General features: G+C 43.2%; 1 pseudogene; it reads left to right on the top strand.

Moving 5' to 3' along the window:
- The first annotated feature begins 490 nt into the window (after nt 1–490).
- LOC139535315 (uncharacterized) lies at nt 491–20,291 on the top strand (annotated as a pseudogene).
- The last annotated feature ends 736 nt before the right edge of the window (nt 20,292–21,027 follow it).

Here is a 21,027-nt window from a genome sequence, read left to right as displayed (position 1 = left end):
CTACCATCCAGGGACTGACCAGGAAATACATTGTCTCTAATCATGAAAATTATATCTGCAATGCTCAAAGGTTTTGCGACTGCATGTGGCCCGTGTGATTCTTCCTTAACATTTACATTTAAGTCATTTAGCAGACGCTCTTATCCAGAGCGACTTACAAATTGGAAAGTTCATACATATTCATCCTGGTCCCCCCGTGGGGAATGAACCCACAACCCTGGCGTTGCAAGCGCCATGCTCTACCAACTGAGCCACACGGGACCCGTGTGGCTCAGTTAACAAAAATCCCCACCTAGATGACTACTTTAAAATGTTGGAAGCCCTCAATGGCAATGTTCATGTCAAAATGGATTTTATCCACCTAGAGTCCTCTATCTAACTCCATGAGACTGACCCAATAGCCAGGTATAGACCAGCAAACGCCGGCCCCTAATTGCAATGAAGTGCACCTGGAGACAAAGTGATACACCTGGGTTAATTAGGACATGTCACATAACATAAATACCAAGTGTATTTAGTCTAGATATCATCAGTTGCATTTTCTCTGTTACTCCACTCCTGTACCTGGCATCATGAACATGTTCAGACTGACGGTGGTCACATGTGAGTATACAAACTCTGTATGTGATGCAGATTAGAATTTAAATATGTATGACCTTGTATTTGAGAGTAAATGAAGTACATGTTAAATGATTTGAGGTACATTCAATTTCTATTGGTCAAAAAATATATATAATTGTCACGTTGCATTCTTGGAATAAGAGACCAAATGCTCAACTTGACTATAATCCAGTAGGTATAATTCAAATGCGGAATTCTAGCTTCATGGTCCAAGTGCATATGTTGTGAGATGTTGCTGAACTAGCTGTGTGATGTTGTTTCAGTGCTGGCTGCAGCTTGCTGTACACTAACGGATGGAGGTACTGTATGTAATAATGATGATGCTACTTAACCAACCTAATATGAGTAGTGTGTAATTCCTGTGTATTTGTCCTGGCAGCAATCAGCATCACGTGTGAAGGCTCTGATGCTTTACTGCAATGTGGTAAGCTAGTCCACACTGCTGAACAGTATACTCACTGACCACCTATGATAGTTTCTACTGTAGATTAGGGTTACTAGCCTACACCATAGAGACCCATACTTGGCTCTCCTTTGTCCCTCACCTTTCTCCTTTTCATTGTCTCTTCCCCATCTCCCTCAGATGGAGGTAAGATTCAAATCAAGCGTGCCAACTATGGTCGTCGTCAACACGATGTGTGTTCCATTGGGCGCCCACAAAACCAACTCAAAAACACCAACTGCCTCAGCCAATCCACCACCAGCAAGATGGCAGAAAGGTACTGGAACCTGTGTTTACCTGTAGGAACTCCTTGACTAGTGTTAACCAGCAAGATGGCAGAAAGGAACTCATGACCTCTACCTGTCTTTGAAACACACAGATGCGGTGGGAAGAGCGAGTGTGTTGTGCCGGCATCCAACTTCGTTTTTGGAGACCCCTGTGTCGGAACTTACAAGTACCTGGACATCAAATACTCCTGTGTCCAACAGCAAGAAACAAGTCAGTCTCTGAATGTGTGCTAATAACACTTAGTGGTGGGCACCAATATCCATAATTAGATTCAACGTACTATCGGTATGACGGGATATTGTTTAATACTCCTAACCACTTTACTTTTTTGTAAAAGAGTGCACTCTGCTGATAGCTAGAAAAGGAATGGAATAGGTTGGTTCCCCTATGGTACTAGATTGCCAGCTACGTTTTATTAAATGCCGTCTTATGGCCACAACGTTTCATACGTGCATGGGTTCTCAAAGTGGAAACCACCCTCACCTGCTAACTAACCCTAGCTAGCCAACAAGCTGTGGTTATTGAAAAATGTAGCCGGCAACAACTTTAGTTAGCGTAGCCTATAGGTAGGTCAGGGACCTGGAAGTGTGGTGCCAAGACGACAAAGGAACTGATTGTGGACTACAGGAAACGGAGGGCCGAGCCCCTCCCTACCAGGAGGCTAGAAATATTTGGTATCAGCCCTCCGATCCTCAATTCTACAGCTGCACCATTGAGAGCTTTTTGACTGGCTGCATCACTACTAGGTATGGCATCTGACTGCAAGGTGCTACAGAGGGTAGTGTGTACGGCCCAGTACATCACTCAGGCTGGGCTCCCTGCCATCAGGATCTCGACACCACGTGTGTCTGAAGGCCCTACATACAGACTCGAGCCACCCAAGTCATACTGGTCTCTGCTACTCCATAACAGATGGTACGGGTGCACCAAGTCCGGAACCAACAGAACCATGAATGGCTTCCACTTCCTCCAAGCCATAACTGCTGAATGACTACCCTGACCATCTGCAACGACCCTTTTTGAAGGAACTTTATTGACTTGTCTCATATGCTGCTGATCCTTGTTATATGTACATATCTCGCTCCATTAGCTAGCAAGAACATGGAAGGGAAGTGTCTCGAGCTTATTTGATGGTTTTGCACACTTCATCTGGTTTACCACTGAATGTTTCAGTGAACGGTAACTAGCTAGCGCAACTCCCACAGATTGGTAGGGTTTATAGCTAATCTGACAGATGGCACAGCACAAACTGCATAGAAATACAGATTTGGTGTAGTGGGTTGACCTGTTTCACCAGCTTACCAACTGTTCATAAGGAAGTGAAACTACAAGGTAACGGTGGAAGATGACGCACCTAACTATTTATACTTTAGTTCATGCCAACGTGTTTAAAATGCACCTGAAATCAACATTCCCTATTAGTGCCCATCACTAACACTTCACCAGGCTAATGTGTCTTAATTTGTGTAACTCCTGTTTTGTCCTTGCAGTAAGCAGCATCATATGTGAAGGCTCTGATTCTCAACTACTATGTGGTAAGCTGGTCAACACTACCATACAGTGTATTCATGTGGTGACGTATGTTAGTCACTATCCCACACAAACACCCAGATTTGGTAATCCTTTTCTTCGTTCTCTTCCTCAGTTCGGGGTGAGATCCATATTCAGCGTGCCAACTATGGTCGTCGTCAACACGATGTGTGTTCCATTGGGCGCCCACATAAACAACTCATAAACACCAACTGCCTCAGCCCATCCACCACCAGCAAGATGGCAGAAAGGTACTGAAACCTTTAGTGTGCATATACCTTTAGGCACTCATTGGCTGTGATGTTAACCTCTACCTGTTTCACACAGGTGTGACGGAGAGCGCCAGTGTATCGTCAAGGTATCCAACTCCGTGTTCGGTGACCCCTGTGTCGGAACCTATAAGTACTTGGATGTGGCTTACACCTGTTACTGAATGTGAGTGTTGTATATGTTCGTGTACACATGACTGGGAACTAGAATGCTGGTACTTATGGTTTGTCTTGCAGGATATCTTCCTGGGGAACCTGAAGATGTACAAGGCTTCTGCGACATTTTCATCGGGTCGTGCTGTTTTCCTCCAACCGCCAAATCAACTTCAATGACCATTATAAACCTGTGCATTTTGTGCTGAAACATTTCTTAAACCATTTCTGAACTGTGGTTGTTGGTCTGAATTAAATGACGTGGCTGGAAGATGATACTGGTTGCCTCTTGTATATTACTAAATGTCACACCAATATTACTGACCATGTGTCCGGTATTCTCTCTTACACGGTGTTCACCAGACTCATTTGTACCTGAGGCTAACGTGCCTTTGTCTTGATGTCTGTAATCTGTAATCTGTGCCCACCTTTAGGCAGTTGTAGACAAGTTTAATACTCATTGTGATCACTTTCCTGACCACCGCAGGTGGTGTTCTGGATGGTCAAACTATTTTTAAATCAATTGAACCTGTGTCTCAAATCGCTGACAGGTAGTACTTATGACATCAGCAACCTTAATGGTCCTAATTTGTATTAATCAACAGCTAATCTGGTCACAAAGCAGACCTGGATGGGTGAGAAATGTTTATACAATGTGTAGACCCTACAAACATTGATAGTTAAGTGGTTGGATCATGAAACAAATGTTACTGTGTAAATTCAGCTAGACTATTTCTTCTCTTAATCAACATACTTGCAGTGACGCTGCCCAACTACATCACATTAGTCTAACAGCTTCTTATCCAGAGACACACAGGGTCACAGGCACGTCGACAAATCTCCCACAATGTCAAAGGGGGACCTGACCGATACAGCCATCCAAGAGCTGCCCCTCAACCATCACATTCCACCCTGAGAAATAAAATAATTATATTCCCTGCCCTATGCACCACCAAATAAGAGAAACAACCATGAGAAACAGCCAGGCCAACAATGTTTGAGTGCATGTATGGCACCATGTCCATCTGAGCATTTGTATAAACACCTGCATGGCATAAGCCTCAACTGTATCAACACAGCCCCTCAGTGTAATTCAAATGTATTTGTTTTATCTGGAATTTATTTTACATCTCATTCTATCCTTCACCCAGCAACTCCACCCCCACTTGTCTCCAATTCCACATCACAACCCTCAGCTTCCCTTAGCCCATCCCACCTGTCTCTGCTGGCCACACACTTTGGATTTCTACGCAGCATATATATTTCAACTATGCTGTGATTAACATACCATTTCTATTGAATAGACTCTACAGACTGTTGAAAAACGTTAATAGGATATCCAGGGTCAATTTTAGATCAAAAAATATCTTCCCAACAACTTTGCAATCTGTATGGCACAGATATCAACATCCTGGTCCTCAAATGAAACTGGTAAACATTCCTATTTATGCTTTTTTTATTCCACTGCAAGTTTTGATCCTGTTAAATTGGGCAGACCACTTCCCTACCTCCTGCTGCCACCTGCCTCCATTTTTGGTGTAATGCTGTAATCAATTGGTTATAATCTTGGACTGAGCAGACCTTTCCATATATTTCTGATAACTCTATAAAAGACAACTCACCCATTCCAATTTACAATATTTAATAAAATACCCTTTTCAAACTGTTTCCCATATATACAGGTATTTTATCAACCAGCGCATTTAAATTCAGCATTAATATTTGTTCTATCTTTTCAGGTGGATGAAATTTAAATTGTAGCCAGGTCTGCAATGCTTGTTTGAAAAAGAGAGATACTTAGAAAAAGCTATCATTCGCAATCAATCAAAAATGAGACATCGAAATCTGTACACAGGCAAAAGCGCTATTTAAACAGTGGATTAACTTTTCTTAGTATTTTACTTGAGAACCATTTAGGGTTCAAATAAATCTTTTGACTAAGTGAAGATTTTAGAGATGTTAGTGCTTTTATATTTAATAATCTCACAACACCCAATTCATATTCATTATATAGCCAGCTAGGCCTGCATACCACCCATCATCCCGCTGCTGGTTTGCTTCTGAAGCTAAGCTAAGCTAAGCAGGGTTGGTCCTGGTAAGTCTCTGGATGGGAGAACAGATGCTTCTGGAAGTGGTGCTGGATGGTCAGTAGGAGGCACCCTTTCCTCTTGTCTAAAACATATCCCAATGACCAAAGGCAGTAAGGTGCCGTCTTTTGGATGGGACGTTACATGGGTGTCCTGACTCTCTGTGGTCACTAAAGATCCCATGGCACTGATCGCAAGAGTAGGGGTGTTAACCACAGTGTCCTGGCTAAATTCCTAATCTGTCCTTCATACCATCATGGCCACCTAATCATCCCCGGTTCAGAATTGGCTCATTCATCCCCCCTCTTCTCCCATGTAACTATTCCCCAGGTTGTTGCTGTAAATGAGTATGTGTTCTCAGACAACTTACCTGTTTAAATACAAATATACAAATGGATATATATAGATAGGGACACTGTATCTTGTCTGGTTTAGCGTCCCAGAAAAAGCTGTCTGTTTTCTGTTTAAATTCATTGTGTAGGGCTCATTTAATATTTTTTCATATGAATACCAATCATTTCTACTTCACCGTCAGCCCATTTTAAATATGAACTGCATAGTAATGTAAAAGTTGTATTTTTTAAAGATACAATACGTAATATTGTACACTTCTCATAATTAGGTTTTAGTCCAGAGAGTCCAGAAAAGTTATCTAGATCTTCAATGAGACATTACAGGGATCTAGCTAGCAGACTAAATATAAAACTTGAGTAATCGGCATACATGGACACCTTTGTTTCTAAGCCTTGGATTTCTAATCCTCTAATGTTGTTATTTGATATGATTTAAAGGCTGGCATTTCGATGGCCATAACGAATAGATATGGTGACAGCGGACACCCTTGTTTAACTCTTCTTGACAATTCAAAACTCTCTGAGAAGTAGCCGCTATTTACTATTTTACACCTGGGGTTGCTATCCAGTACTTTTACCCATTTCTAAGAGAATCACCGAAATTGTAAACATCCAGGCATTTTATGAATACATTTCTAGTCCGTAATTGCCTGTAGACCCTGTCACATACGTCTCTTGTCTGGGCCATTGAATTGCGATTCCATTTTGTCCCTATACTGACATTCTGCTTGTTTGATTGCCTTGCAGAGGGAATAACTACACTGTTTATATTCAGCTTTATTCCCCGACCTCTTTCCATGGTTGAATGCGGTGGTTTGCGCTTTCAGTTTTGCGCGAATGCTGCCTTCTATCCACAGTTTCTGGTTGGGGTAGGTTTTAATAGTAACACTGGGTACAACCTCTCCAATGCACATTCTAATAAATTCACTCACAGAGTCGGCGTATAAATCGATTTTATTGTCTGAGGCTTCCCGGAATATTTTCCAGTCCACGTGATCAAAACAATCTTTAAGCGTCGATTCCGATGGGTCAGACCAGCGTTGAATGGTTTTAGTCACGGCTACATCCTGCTTGAGTTTCTGCCTATAGGGCGGTATGAGCAAGATGGAGTCGTGGTTGGATTTGCCGAAAGGAGGGCGGGGGAGGGCCTTGTATGCATCGCGGAAGTTAGATTAACAGTGGTCGAGTGTTTTGCTCGAGCAGGTAAAAAAGTCAATGTGCTGGTAAAATGGAGGTATTCTTGTTCTCAAAATAGCTTTCCTAACATCCCCAGCTTCAATTAATCAGCCTGAGGATATATGATTTCCGGGGGAAGGGGGGGGGGGGGGAGTATATACTGCCGTGACTATAATCAAAGAGAATTGTCTTGGGAGATAATGCGGTCGGCATTTGACTGTGAGGATTTCCAGGTCAGGTGAACAAAAGGACTTGAGTTACTGTATGTTCATAAACCCCCACCCTTCCACTTACCAGAGAGATGTTTTTTTCTGTCAGCGCGACGTATGAAGAAACCCGATGGCTGTATCGACTCTGACAACATATCCTGAGTGAGCAATGTTTCCGTGAAACATAGAATGTTTAAATTAAAATATACAAATGGATAAATATAGATAGGCACACTGTATCTTGTCATATTTAGGTTTTAATCCAGAGAGTCCAGAAAAGTTATCTAGATCTTCAATTAAACATTACAGGGATCTAGCTAGCAGACTAAATATAAAACTTGAGTAATCGGCATACATGGACACCTTTGTTTTTAAGCCTTGGATTTCTAATCCTCTAATGTTGTTATTTGATCTGATTTTAATAGCTAGCATTTCGATGGCCATAAGGAATAGATATGGTGACAGCGGACACCCTTGTTTTTCTCTGCTTGACAACTCAAAACTCTCTGAGAAGTAGCCGCTATTTACTATTTTACAGCTGGGGTTGCTATACAGTAGTTTTACCCATTTTATAAGAGAATCAACAAAAGTGTAAAAATCCAGGCATTTTATCAATACATTTGTAGTCCGTAATTGCCTGTAGACCCTGCCACATAAGTCTCTTGTCTGGGCCATTGAATTGCGATTCCATTTTGTCCCTATACTGACATTCTGCTTGTATGATTGCCTTGCGGAGGGAATAACTACACTGTTACATTCAGCTATATTCCCCAACGTCTTTCCATGGTTGAATGAGGTGGTTTGCGCTTTCAGTTTTGCACGAATGCCGCCTTCAATCCACAGTTTCTGGTTGGGGTAGGTTTTAATAGTCACAGTGGCTATTAATGACATGCTGTCAATAATACAATAGATTAGTTCTATATACAGTGTGTGCAAATGAGGGAGGATAAGGGAGGTAAGTCAATAAATAGGCCATAGTGGCAAAATAATTACAATATAGCAATTAAACACTGGAGTGAAGATGAGTGTGCAAGTAGAGATACTGGGGTGCAAAGGAGTAAAATAAATAAAATAAATAACAGTATGGGGGATGAGGTTGTTGGATGGGCTAATTACAGATGGACTATGTACGGGTGCAGTGATCTGTGAGCTGCTCTGACATCTAAAGCTTAAACTTCTTATGGCTGCAATCCAGTTAACGGGATCGATATGACAACAGCCAGTGAAAGTGCAGATTCAAACAACAGAAATCTCATAATTAAAATTCCTCAAACATACATGTATCTTATACCATTTTAAAGGTAATCTTGTTGTTAATCCCACCAAAGTGGCCGATTTCAAATAGGCTTTTCAGCGAAAGCACCACAAACGATTATGTTAGGTCACCGCAAAATCACAGACAAACACAGTCATTTTTCCAGCCAAAGACAGGAGTCACAAAAAGCAGAAATTAGATAAAATGAATCAATATCCTTTGATGATCTTCATCAGATGACACTCATAGGACTTCATGTTACACAATACAAATATGTTTTGTTCGATAAAGTTCATATTTATATCCAAAAACCTCAGTTTACATTGGCGCGATGTTCAGAAATGCCTCCAAAACATTCGGAGAGCCACGTCAAATAACATAAATACTCATCATAAACTTTGATGAAAGATACATGTTTTACATAGAACTAAAGATACACTTGTTCTTAACTTGTTATGGCTGGAATCCCGTTAATGGGATAAGTGTCATCCACAACCGCTGAATAGCATAGCGCTACATTCAATAAATATTACAAAAAATATTTATATTCATGAAATCACAAGTGCAATATAGGAAAACACATCTTAGCCTTTTGTTAATCCACCTGTCATGTCAGAATTTGAAATTATGCTTTACAGCGAAAGCAATCCAAGCGTTTGTGTAAATTTATCGATTGCTCGACAAAACATTAAGTACACTTAGCATCAAGTAGCTCTGTCACGAAAATCAGAAAAGCAATCAAATGAATCGTTTACCTTTGATGATCTTCGGATGTTTTTCACTCACGAGACTCCTAGTTAGACAACAAATGTTCCTTTTGTTCCATAAAGATTATTTTTATATCCAAAATACCTCCGTTTGTTTGGCGCGTTATGTTTAGAAATCCACAGGAAAGACGACAACGTCACGACAACGCAGACGAAAATTCCAAATGGTTTCCATAATGTCCAGAGAAACATGTCAAAAGTTTTTTATAATCATTCCTCAGGTTGTTTTTAAAATATATCATTGATAATATATCAACCGCAAATGTCTTTTACAGTAGGAGAGGGGAAAACAATGGCTGTCCAAACTCTGTTGCGCGAGCAAAACTCATGTGACCACTTGACGAGATGTTATCGTTCTGGCAAATTTTTCAAAATAAAAGCCTGAAACTATGTCTGAAGAATGTTGCCACCTTGAGGAAGCGATAGGAAAAGGAATCTGGTTCATATCCCTTTAAATCCAGCAAATGGAGGCTATGGAACATGGATATTTCAAAATGGATGCCATTTCCTGTTTGGATTTTCCTCAGGGTTTCGCCTGCAATATCAGTTCTGTTATACTCACAGACAATATTTTGACATTTTTGGAAACTTTAGAGTGTTTTCTATCCAATACTAATAATAATATGCATATATTAGCAACTGAGACTGAGGAGCTGGCCGTTTACAATGGGCACCTTTTCATCCAAGCTACTCAATACTGCCCCTGCAGCCATAAGAAGTTAAAGTTAGTGAGGGAGATATGAGTCGCCAGCTTCAGTGATTTTTGCAGTTCGTTCCAGTCATTGGCAGGAGAGAACTGGAAGGAAGGGTGGCCAAAAGAGGAATTGGCTTTGGGGGTGACCATACCTGCTGGAGCGCGTGCTGCTATGGTGGGTGCTGCTATGCTGACCAGTGAGCTGAGATAAGGCTGGACTTTGCCTAGCAAAGACTTATAGGTGACCTGGAGCCAGTGGGTTTGGCGACGAATTTGAAGCGAGGGCCACCAACGAGAGCATACAGATTGCAGTGGTGGGTAGTATATGGGGATTTGGTGACAAAACGGATGGCACTGTGATTGACTGCTTCCAATTTGCTGAGTGGAGTGTTGGAGGGTATTTTGTAAATGACATCGCCAAAGTCAAGGATTGGTAGTCAGTTTTACGAGGGTATGTTTGGCAGCATGAGTGAAGGATGCTTTGTTGCGAAAAAAAGAAGCCAATTCTAGATTTAATTTGGGATTGGAGATGCTTAATGTGAGTATGGAATGAGAGTTTACAGTCTAACCAGACACCTAGGTATTTGTAGTTGTGCACATATTCTTAGTCAGAACCGTCCAGAGTAGTGATGCTGGACGGGCGGGCAGGTGTGGGCAGCGATTGGTTGAAGAGCATACATTCAGTTTTACTTGCATTTAAGAGCAGATGGAGGCCACAGAAGGAGAGTTGTATGGCATTGAAGCTCGTCTGGAGGTTAGTTAACCCTGTGGCACCCCCATAGAGATTGCCAGAGGTCCGTACCACAGGCCCTCCGATGTGACACACTGAACTCTGTCTAGGAAGTAGTGTGTGAACCAGGCGAGGCAGTCTTTTGAGGAACCAAGGCTGTTGAGTCTGCCAATAAGAATGTGGTGATTGACAGAGTCGAAAGCCTTGGTCAGGTCGATGAATACAGCTGCACAGTATTGTCTCTTATCGATGGCAGTTATGATTTCGTTTAGGACCTTGAGCGTGGCTGAGATGCACCCATGACCAGATCGGAAACCAGATTGCATAGCGGAGAAGGTACGGTGGGATTCGAAGTGGTCGGTGATCTGTTTGTTAACTTGGCTTTCGAAGACTTTAAAAAGTTAGGGTGGGATAGATATAGGTCTGTAGCAATTTGGGTCTAGAGTGTCTCCCCCTTTGAAAAGGGGGATGACCGCGGCAGCTTTCCAATCTTTGTTGATCTCTGGCGATACGAAATAGAGGTTGAACAGGCTAGTCATAGTTGTTGCAACAATTTCTGCGGATCATTTTAGAAAGAGAGGGTCTAGATTGTCAAGGCCAGCTGATTTGTAGGGGTCCAGATTTTACATCTCTTTCAGTACATCAGCTATCTGGATTTGGGTGAAAGAGAAACGGGGGAGGCTTGGGCAAGTTGATCTGGGGGGTGCAGGGCTGTTGACCGATGTAGGGGTAGCCAGGTGGACAGCAAGGCCAGCCGTAGAAAAATGCTTATTGAAATTCTCAATTATTATGTATTTATCGGTTGTGACAGTGTTTCCTAGCCTGGGTGCAGTGGGCAGCTGGGAGGACGTGCTCTCATTATCCATGGATTTTACAGTGTCCCAGTGTCCCAGATTTTACAGTGTCCCTTTTTGGAGTTTGTGCTACATGGATGCAAATTTCTTTTTGAAAAGCTAGCCTTAGCTTTCCTAACTGCCTGTGTATTTTGGTTCCTAACTTCCCTGAATATTTGCATATTGCGGTGGCTATTTGATGCTAACGCAGTACGCCACAGGATGTTTTTGTGATGGTCAAAGGCAGTCAGGTCTGGAGTGAACCAAGGGCTGTATATGTTCCTGGTCCTAAATTTTTTGAGTGGGGCATGCTTATTTAAGATGGTGAGGAAAGCACTTTTAAAGAATAACCAGGCATCCTCTACTGTCGGAATGAGGTCAATATCCTTCCAGGATATCCGGGCCAGGTCGATTAAAAAGGCCTGCACGCTGAAGTGTTTTCGGGAGCGTTTGACAGTGATGGGGGGTGGTCATTTGATCACAGACCCATTACGGACGCAGGCAATGAGGCAGTGCTCACTGAGATCCTGGTTGAAGACAGCAGAGGTGCATTTGGAGGGCATGTTGGTTAAGATGATATCTATGAGGGTGCCGTGTTTACGGATTTGGGGTTGTACCTGGTAGGTTCATTGATAATTTGTATGAGATTGAGGGCATCAAGCTTAGATTGTAGGATGGCCGGGGTGTTAACTTCTTGCGACTACAGGGGGTGCTGTTTTCTCATTAGCATAATTGCATTACAGATTAAACGGCTTCCTACTAAATTCTTGCTCGTACAATATGCATATTATTACTATTATTGGATAGAAAACAGTCTCCAGTTTCTATAGGCGTTGGAATTTTGTCTCTGAGTGGAACAGAACAAATTCTAGAGCAATTTCCCTGACATGGAGTCAGATTTCACACATTTTGGCCCCTGATCTGGAGTCAGTTTAAAGGCCACTGTTATTGCTATGAGGATACGGACACTGCTTACGTCTTCCCCTGGATGTCAGTACGTGATGACGCTTTGAATGGTATCGATTGCGCAATCAGGGGCTGCATAAAAGAGCAAATACCGGAAGTAGCATCCCTTTGCTGTCTGCCTCTTGCGCACGGAGGACGTCGGACTCGCCTCCTTCCAAGCGTTTGTTTAGCCAGTAATATTTCTCCGGTCATGTTTTTACTCGTTAGAGGTGTTAAAAACATCATAAGGTAGTTAATTTAAACCGTTTTATAGCAATTTATATCCGTTTAGTGCGATTTTGACCCATTTATTTCTGACGCACTTTGAACAGCTGGGCACGTTTCCAGTTCATGCCGAACGCAGTGGGCATTTCCACATGGCAAGAGGACAGCTTTCGACCAAAAGACGATTAGACCCAAGAAAGGATTCTTTGCCCAAGATTCTGATGGAAGAACGGCTCACAGTAAGAACAATTTATGATGATAAATCGTGTTTCTGTCGATAAATGTTAAACGTTTATGTCGCCATCTTGTTTGCTATAGCTTCGCTTGGCGCAACCTGTATTGAAAAGTAAGGATAATTTAAAAAATGTAAATCAGCGATTGCATTAAGAACTAATTTGTCTTTCGATTCCTGTCAACCCTGTATTTTTTAGTCAAGTATATGATTAGCTTTCAATTAAACTAGATCACTCTGATAGATGACGTCAGACATATTGAGGCTTGATTTCCTAGTATTTTTATTGTGTAACCACGGTTTTGTATGGCTAAATATGCACCTTTTCGAACAAACTGTATATGTATGTTGTAAAATGATGTTACAGGAGTGTCATCGGAAGAATTCTGAGAAGGTTAGTGAAAAAATTTATATATTTTGGCGGTGATTACGTTATAGCGCTCTTTGGCTGGAATCGATGCTCTGGTAACGTTTGCACATGTGGTATGCTAACTTATCGATTTATTGTGTTTTCGCTGAAAAACGCTTAGAAAATCTGAAATATGGTCTGAAATCACAAGAACTGGGTCTTTCCATTGCTATGCTTTGTCTATTTTTATGAAATGTTTTATGATGGGTAAATTGGTCATACACGTTGCTCTATCTAGTAATTCTAGTCGATTTGTGATGGTCGGTGCAATTGTAAACTGTGATTTCTACCTGAAATATGCACTTTTTTCTAACAACACCTATCCTATACCATAAATATGTTATCAGACTGTCATCTGAAGAGGTTTTTTATAGGTTATTGGCTATCAATATCTTAGTTTAGCCGAATTGGTGATAGCACCTGAAGGAGTAAGAACTGATGGAGTTAGAAAAGTGGTGTATTTTGCTAACGTGTTTAGCTAATAGATTTACATATTGTGTCTTCCCTGTAAAACATTTTAAAAATCTGAAATGGTGGCTTTATTCACAAGATCTGTATCTTTCATCTGGTGTCTTGGACTTGTGATTTAATGATATTTAGATGCTACTATCTACTTGTGAAGCTATGCTAGCTATGCTAATCAGTGTGTGGGGGGGGTGGGGGGTGATCCCGGACCCGGGGTAGAGGCTCGTGAAAGGTTAACCATGTCCCAGTTTAGGTCACCTAACAGCACGAGCTCTGAAGATAGATTGGGGAAATCAATTCATATATGGTGTCCAGGGCCCAGCTGGGGACAGAAGGTGGTCTGTAGCAAGTGGCAACGGTGAGAGACTTGTTTCTGGAAAGGTGGATTTTTAAAAGTAGAAGCTCAAATTGTTTGGGCACAGACCTGGAGAGTAAGACAAAACTCTGCAGGCTGTCTCTGCAGTAGATTGCAACTCCGCCCCCTTTGGCAGTTCTATCTGTTCAGAAAATGTTATAGTTAGGGATGGAAATTTCAGGGTTTTTGGTGGTATTCCTAAGTCAGGATTCAGACATGGTTAGGACATCCATGTTGACAGTGGCAGTGAATACAACAAACTTAGGGAGGAGGCTTCTAATGTTAACATGCATGAAACCAAGGCTTTGACGGTTACATAAGTCAACAAATGAGAGCGACTGGGGAATGGGAGTGGAGCTAGCCACTGCAGGGCCTGGGTTAAACTCTACATCACCAGAGGAACAGAGGAGGAGTAGGATAAGGGTACGGATAAATGCTATAAGAACTGGTCGTCTAGTACGTTCGGAACAGAGAGTAAAAGGAGCAGGTTTCTGGGCAAGGTAGAATAGATTTAAGGCATAATGTACAGACAAAGGTATAGCAGGATGTGAATATAGTGGAGGTAAACCTATGCATTGAGTGACGATGAGAGAGATATTGTCTCTAGAAACATAATTTAAACCAGATGAGGTCACCGCATGTGTGGGAGGTGGAACTAAAGGGTTAGCTAAGGTGTATTGAGCAGGGCTAGAGGCTCTACAATGAAATAAGGCAATAATGACTAACCAAAACAGCAATGGACATGGCATATTGACATTAGGGAGAGGCATGCTTATCCAAGTGATCATTGGGTCCATTGAGTAGCTGGGCGAGCTGGAGACACATCGATTCAGACAGCTTGCGGGCCTGGGCATGCAGGCTAGCAGAAGGGTCTTAGAGGGACTTCGCGACGGAAGGAGTCATTTGTAGCCCCTTCATGTGGTTACGTCGGCAGATCAGTCATGATGGATCAGCAGGACTCCCTGTAGTAAAAGGGTCCAGGCCAATTGTCAAAATAGGTATTGTAGCTTAAGGAGTGGCTGATGGACCTCTTCAGCTAGCCGGGGGATGGGCCTAGCATAGGCTAGCTCCAGGCTAATTAGTGCTTGCTTCGGGACAGAGACGTTAGCCAGGAGAAGCCAATCAGCCAATCGGAAAGCAGCTAGCTAGCTGCGATGACCCAGGTGAAAAGGTTCAGAGCTTGCGGTAGGAATCCGGAGATATGGAGAAAATAAGCCCGATTTGCTCTGGTTTGAGTCGCGCTGTGCAGACTGGCGAGAGATGTCCTTTGCTAAAGGTAGTTGATGACCGCTAGCAGTGGTTCAAAAGTAAAGAAAATAGCAGAATCATACCACATTACTAAGCTTGGGCCCTTGGTCTCAACCCCGCCCTTTGCAGCTGGGTAGACGGGCCGTACTCGGGTGTGAAGGTAGGCAACAACACCTCCGCCACGCTGATCGTCAAGACTGTGGCCCCACAAGGGTGTGTGCTCAGCCTCCTCCTGTACTCCCTGTTCACCCATGACTGAGTGGTAACTCAATCATCAAGTTTGCTGACAACAGTGGTGGGCCTGATTGCCAACAATGACAAGACAGCATACAGGGATGTGAGGGGCCTGACGGAATGGTGCCAGGAAAATAACCTATCCCGCAATTTCAACAAAACAATGGAGTTGATTGTGGACTTCAGTAGACAGCAGAGAGAGCTAGTCCCCATCCACGTCTACTGGGCCACACTGGAGAGGATGAAAAGCTTCAAGTTACTTGGCGTGCACATCACAATCAACCTGACATGGTCCATTCACAGAGACAATGTGATGAAGGCGCAACATCGCCTACTCAACCTCAGGCTGAAGAAATTTGTCTTGTCCTGTAAGGCCCTCATGAACTTCTACAGGTGCCCCATTGAGAGGATCCTGTAGGGCTGTATCAACGCCAGGTACGGCAATTGCAACCACAGGGCTCCCCAGATGGTGGTGCGGTCAGCCCAACGCATCACCAGGGGCACACTGCCTGCCCTCCAGGACATCTACAGCACGCAGTGTCACAGATAGGCCAAGAAGATCATCAAGGACCTCAGCCACCCGAGCCATGGCCTGCTCACCCCGCTACCATCTAGAAGGAGGTGATAGGACAGGTGCATCAAAGCTAACCCTAAGAGACTGAGAAACTGGAGATAGAAGTTTCTTACTCCAGGCCATCGGACGTTGAAATAGTAACCTCTAGCCGGCCTCCGCCCAGTACCCTGCCCAAACTTAGTCTCTGTTAAAAGCAGGGTACTGGGCTGATACCACCTGGTACTCTACCCTGTACCATAGAGACTGCTGCCATATGTACATAGTCATTCAACACGGTTCACTTTAATAATGTTTACAGTAGAGTACCTGTACTGGGGTTCTGTGGTCACCAAACTGCCTTCAAGCGCAGCGGTCTCCCTTCACAGGAGTGGCAAGTGGGAACATATAAATGAACAAAATCACTCGGACCAGCCTTTCTGGACCGTGGCGGTAAAGCCTGATAAGTGCAACACCCAAAGGGCTCGCACGTTGACGGGCAAGGCACCTGTCCAGCAGCCCTGAGAATTGAAGAGGTAATTTAGGCAATTCAAGGCAATTTACTGCACATACAGTTATGCTGTGTTTGCTCAAGAGTATAATTAATTGTCTGATCCCTCCTGATGACCCGGATTGAATATTGGGGTGCGTTCAGCAGGATGCAACCTTTTGGAAGGTTCAGATAACAATATGCTATTTTGAACAAATATGTCTCTCCGACATGTAGATTTAGGAAATACGTTGTCTCTATTCATGAAATTTATATCTGCAATGATCGAAGGTTTTTTGACTGAACGTGGCCCATGTAATTCTTCCTTAACGAAGAAGCACCACCTAGATGGCTACTTTAAAATGTTGGAAGCCCTCAATGGCAGTGTTCATGCCAAAATGGATTTTATCCACCTAGAGTCCTCTATCTAACTCCATGAGACTGACTCAATAGCCAGGTTCAGACCAGCAAACGCCGGCCCCTGATTGCAATGAGGTGCACCTGGAGACAAAGAGATACACCTGGGTTAATTAAGACATGTCACATAACATAAATACCAGGTGTATTGGGTCTTGTTGTCATCAGTTGCATTTTCTCTGTTACTACCACTCCTGTACCTGGAATCATGCGCATTTTCAGACTGATGGCGGTCACATGTGAGTATACAAAATCTGTATCTGATGCAGATTAGAATTTAAATATATATGACCAAATGTTTGTATTTGTGAGTAATAGAAGTACATGTCATATGATTTGAGGGACATTCAGTCCCTATTGGACAAAAAACTATTCAAAACAAAATCATTAACAAATGTGACATCTTGTGCCTGGAATAAGAGACCAAATGCTCAACTTGACTATAATACACTTAGTATAACTGAAATGCTTGAGTATAGAGACCAATGCTGAATTCTAGTTTCATGGTCCAAGTGCATATGTTGCTCAACTAGCTGTGTGATGTTGTTTCAGTGCTGGCTGCAGCTTGCTGTACACTAACGGATGGAGGTACTGTATGTAATAATGATGATACTACTTAACCAAGCTAATGTGAGTGGTGTGTAATTCCTGTTTATTTGTCCTGGCAGCAATCAGCATCACGTGTGAAGGCTCTGATGCTTTACTGCAATGTGGTAAGCTAGTCCACACTGCTGAACAGTATAATCACTGACCACCTATGATAGTTTCTACTGTAGATTAGCGTCACTAGCCCACACCATAGAGACCCAGACTTGGCTCTCCTTTGTCCCTCACCTTTCTCCTTTTCAATGTCTCTCTTCCCCATCTCCCTCAGATGGAGGTAAGATTCAAATCAAGCGTGCCAACTAGGGTCGTCGTCAACACGATGTGTGTTCCATTGGGCGCCCCGATAACCAACTCACCGACACCAACTGCCTCAGCCAATCCACCACCAGCAAGATGGCAGAAAGGTACTAGAACCTGTAGAAACTCCTTGGCTGTGGTGTAAACAACCACCAGCAAGATGGCAGAAAGGTACTGGAACCTGTGTTTACCTGTAGGAACTCCTTGACTAGTGTTAACCAGCAAGATGGCAGAAAGGTACTGGAACCTGTGTTTACCTGTAGGAACTCCTTGACTAGTGTTAACCAGCAAGATGGCAGAAAGGAACTGATGACCTCTACCTGTCTTTGAAACACACAGATGCGGTGGGAAGAGCGAGTGTGTTGTGCCGGCATCCAATTTCGTTTTTGGAGACCCCTGTGTCGGGACTTACAAGTACCTGGACATCAAATACTCCTGTGTCCAACAGCAAGAAACAAGTCAGTCTCTGAATGTGTGCAAATAACACTTAGTGGTGGGCACCAATGTCCATAATTAGATTCAACGTACTATCGGTATGACGGGATATTGTTTAATACTCCTACCCACTTTACTCTTTTGTAAAAGAGTGCACTCTGCTGATAGCTAGAAAAGGAATAGAATGGGTCGTTCCCCTATGGTACTAGATTGCTAACTACGTTTTATTAAATGCCGTCTTATGGCCACAACGCTTCATACGTGCATGGGTTTCTCAACGTGTAAACCACCCTCACCTGCTAACTAACCCTAGCTAGCCAACAAGCTGTGGTTATTGAAAAATGTAGCCGGCAACAACTTTAGTTAGCGTAGCCTATAGGGAGGTCAGGGACCTGGAAGTGTGGTGCCAAGACGACAAAGGAACTGATAGTGGACTACAGGAAACGAGGGCCGAGGGCCGAGCCCCTCCCAACCAGGAGGCTAGAAATATTTGGTATCAGCCCTCCGATCCTCAATTCTACAGCTGCACCATTGAGAGCTTTTTGACTGGCTGCATCACCACTAGGTATGGCATCTGACTGCAAGGTGCTACAGAGGGTAATGTGTACGGCCCAGTACATCACTCAGGCTGGGCTCCCTGCCATCAGGATCTCGACACCACGTGTGTCTGAAGGCCCTACATACAGACTCGAGCCACCCAAGTCATACTGGTCTCTGCTACTCCATAACAGATGGTACTGCTGCACCAAGTCTGGAACCAACAGGACCCTGAATGGCTTCCACTTCCCCCAAGCCATAAAACTGCTGAATGACTACCCCGACCATCTGCACTGACCCTTTTTGCAGTAACCTTTTCGACGTGCCTCATATGCTGCTGCTGTTCCTTATATGTACATATCTCGCTCAATTAGCCAGCAAGAACATGGAAGGGAAGTGTCTCAAGCTTATTTGATGGTTGTGCACTTAATCTGGTTTACCACTGAATATGTTTCAGTGAACGGTAACTAGCTAGAGCAACTCCCACAGATTGGTAGGGTCTATAGCTAATCTGACAGATGGCACAAACTGCATAGAAATTCAGATTTGGTGTAGCGGGTCGACCTGTTTTCACCAGCTTACCAACTGTTCATAAGGAAGTGAAACTACAAGGTAACGGTGGAAGATGACGCGCATTACTTTGTATACTTTACTTCATGCCAACACGTTGATTCCAGGTGCATTTTAAACATTCCCTATTAGTCCCCATCACTAACACTTCACCAGGCTAATGTGTCTTAATTTGTGTGGTGTAACTCCTGTGTTGTCCTTGCAGTAAGCAGCATCATATGTGAAGGCTCTGATTCTCAACTACTATGTGGTAAGCTGGTCAACACTACCATACAGTGTATTCATGTGGTGACATATGTTAGTCACTAGCCCACACATACAACCAGATTTGGTAATCCTTTTCTTTGATCTCTTCCTCAGATCGGGGTGAGATCCATATTCAGCGTGCCAACTATGGTCGTCGTCAACACGATGTGTGTTCCATTGGGCGCCCACAAAACCAACTCAAACACCAACTGCCTCAGCCCATCCACCACCAGCACAATGGCAAAAAGGTACTGAAACCGTTAGTGTGCATATACCTGTAGGCACTCATTGGCTGAGATGTTAAACTCTACCTGTTTCACACAGGTGTGACGGAGAGCGCCAGTGTATCGTCAAGGTATCCAACTCCGTGTTCGGCGACCCCTGTGTCGGAACCTATAAGTACTTGGATGTGGCTTACACCTGTTACTGAATGTGAGTTGTATATGTTCATGCACAAATGACTGGGAACTAGAATGCTGGTACTGATGGTTTGTCTTGCAGGATATCTTCCTGGGGAACCTGAAGATGTACAAGGCTTCTGTGACTTTATCATTGGGTCATGCTGTTTTCCTCCAACCGCCAAATCAACTTCAATGACCATTGTAAACCTGTGCATTTTGTGCTGAAACATTTCTTAAACCTTTTCTGAACTGGTTGTTGGTCTGAATTAAATGACGTGGCTGGAAGACGATACTGGTTGCCTCTTGTATATTACTAAATGTCACACCAATATTACTGACCATGTGTCCGGTATTCTCTCTTACACGGTGTTCACCGGTCTCATTTGTACCTGGGGCTAACGTGCCTTTGTCTTGACGTCTGTAATCTGTGCCCACCTTTAGGCAGATGTAGAAAAGTTTAATACTCATTGTGATCACTTTCCTGACTACCTCAGGCGGTGTGATCTGGATGGTCAAACAATTTAAATGAATTGAACCTGCCTCTCAAATCATTGACAGGTAGTACTTATGCCATCAGCAGCCTTAATGGTCCTAATTTGTATTAATCACCAGCTAAGCTGGTCACAAAGCAGACCTGGATGGGTGAGACATTTTTATACACTGTTTAGACCCTACAAACATTGATAGTTAAGTGGTTGGATCATGAACCAATTGTTACTGTGTAAATTCAGCTAGACTATTTCTTCTCTTACTAAACATACTTCCAGGGAAGCTGCCCAACTACATCACATTAGTTCAACAGCTTCTTATCCAGAGACTCACAGGCACGTCGACAAATCTCCCACAATGTCAAAGGGGGACCTGACCGATACAGACATCCAAGAGCTGGCCCTCAACCATCACATTCCACCCTGAGAAATAAAATAATTATATTCCCTTCCCTATGCACCACCAAATA

The sequence above is a fragment of the Salvelinus alpinus genome, chromosome 12, assembly GCF_045679555.1.
Source record: "Salvelinus alpinus chromosome 12, SLU_Salpinus.1, whole genome shotgun sequence".
Taxonomy (NCBI): Eukaryota; Metazoa; Chordata; class Actinopteri; order Salmoniformes; family Salmonidae; genus Salvelinus; species Salvelinus alpinus.
The sequence above is the reverse complement of the archived record's forward strand: the minus strand, read 5'-3'. Positions and strand labels throughout refer to the sequence as shown.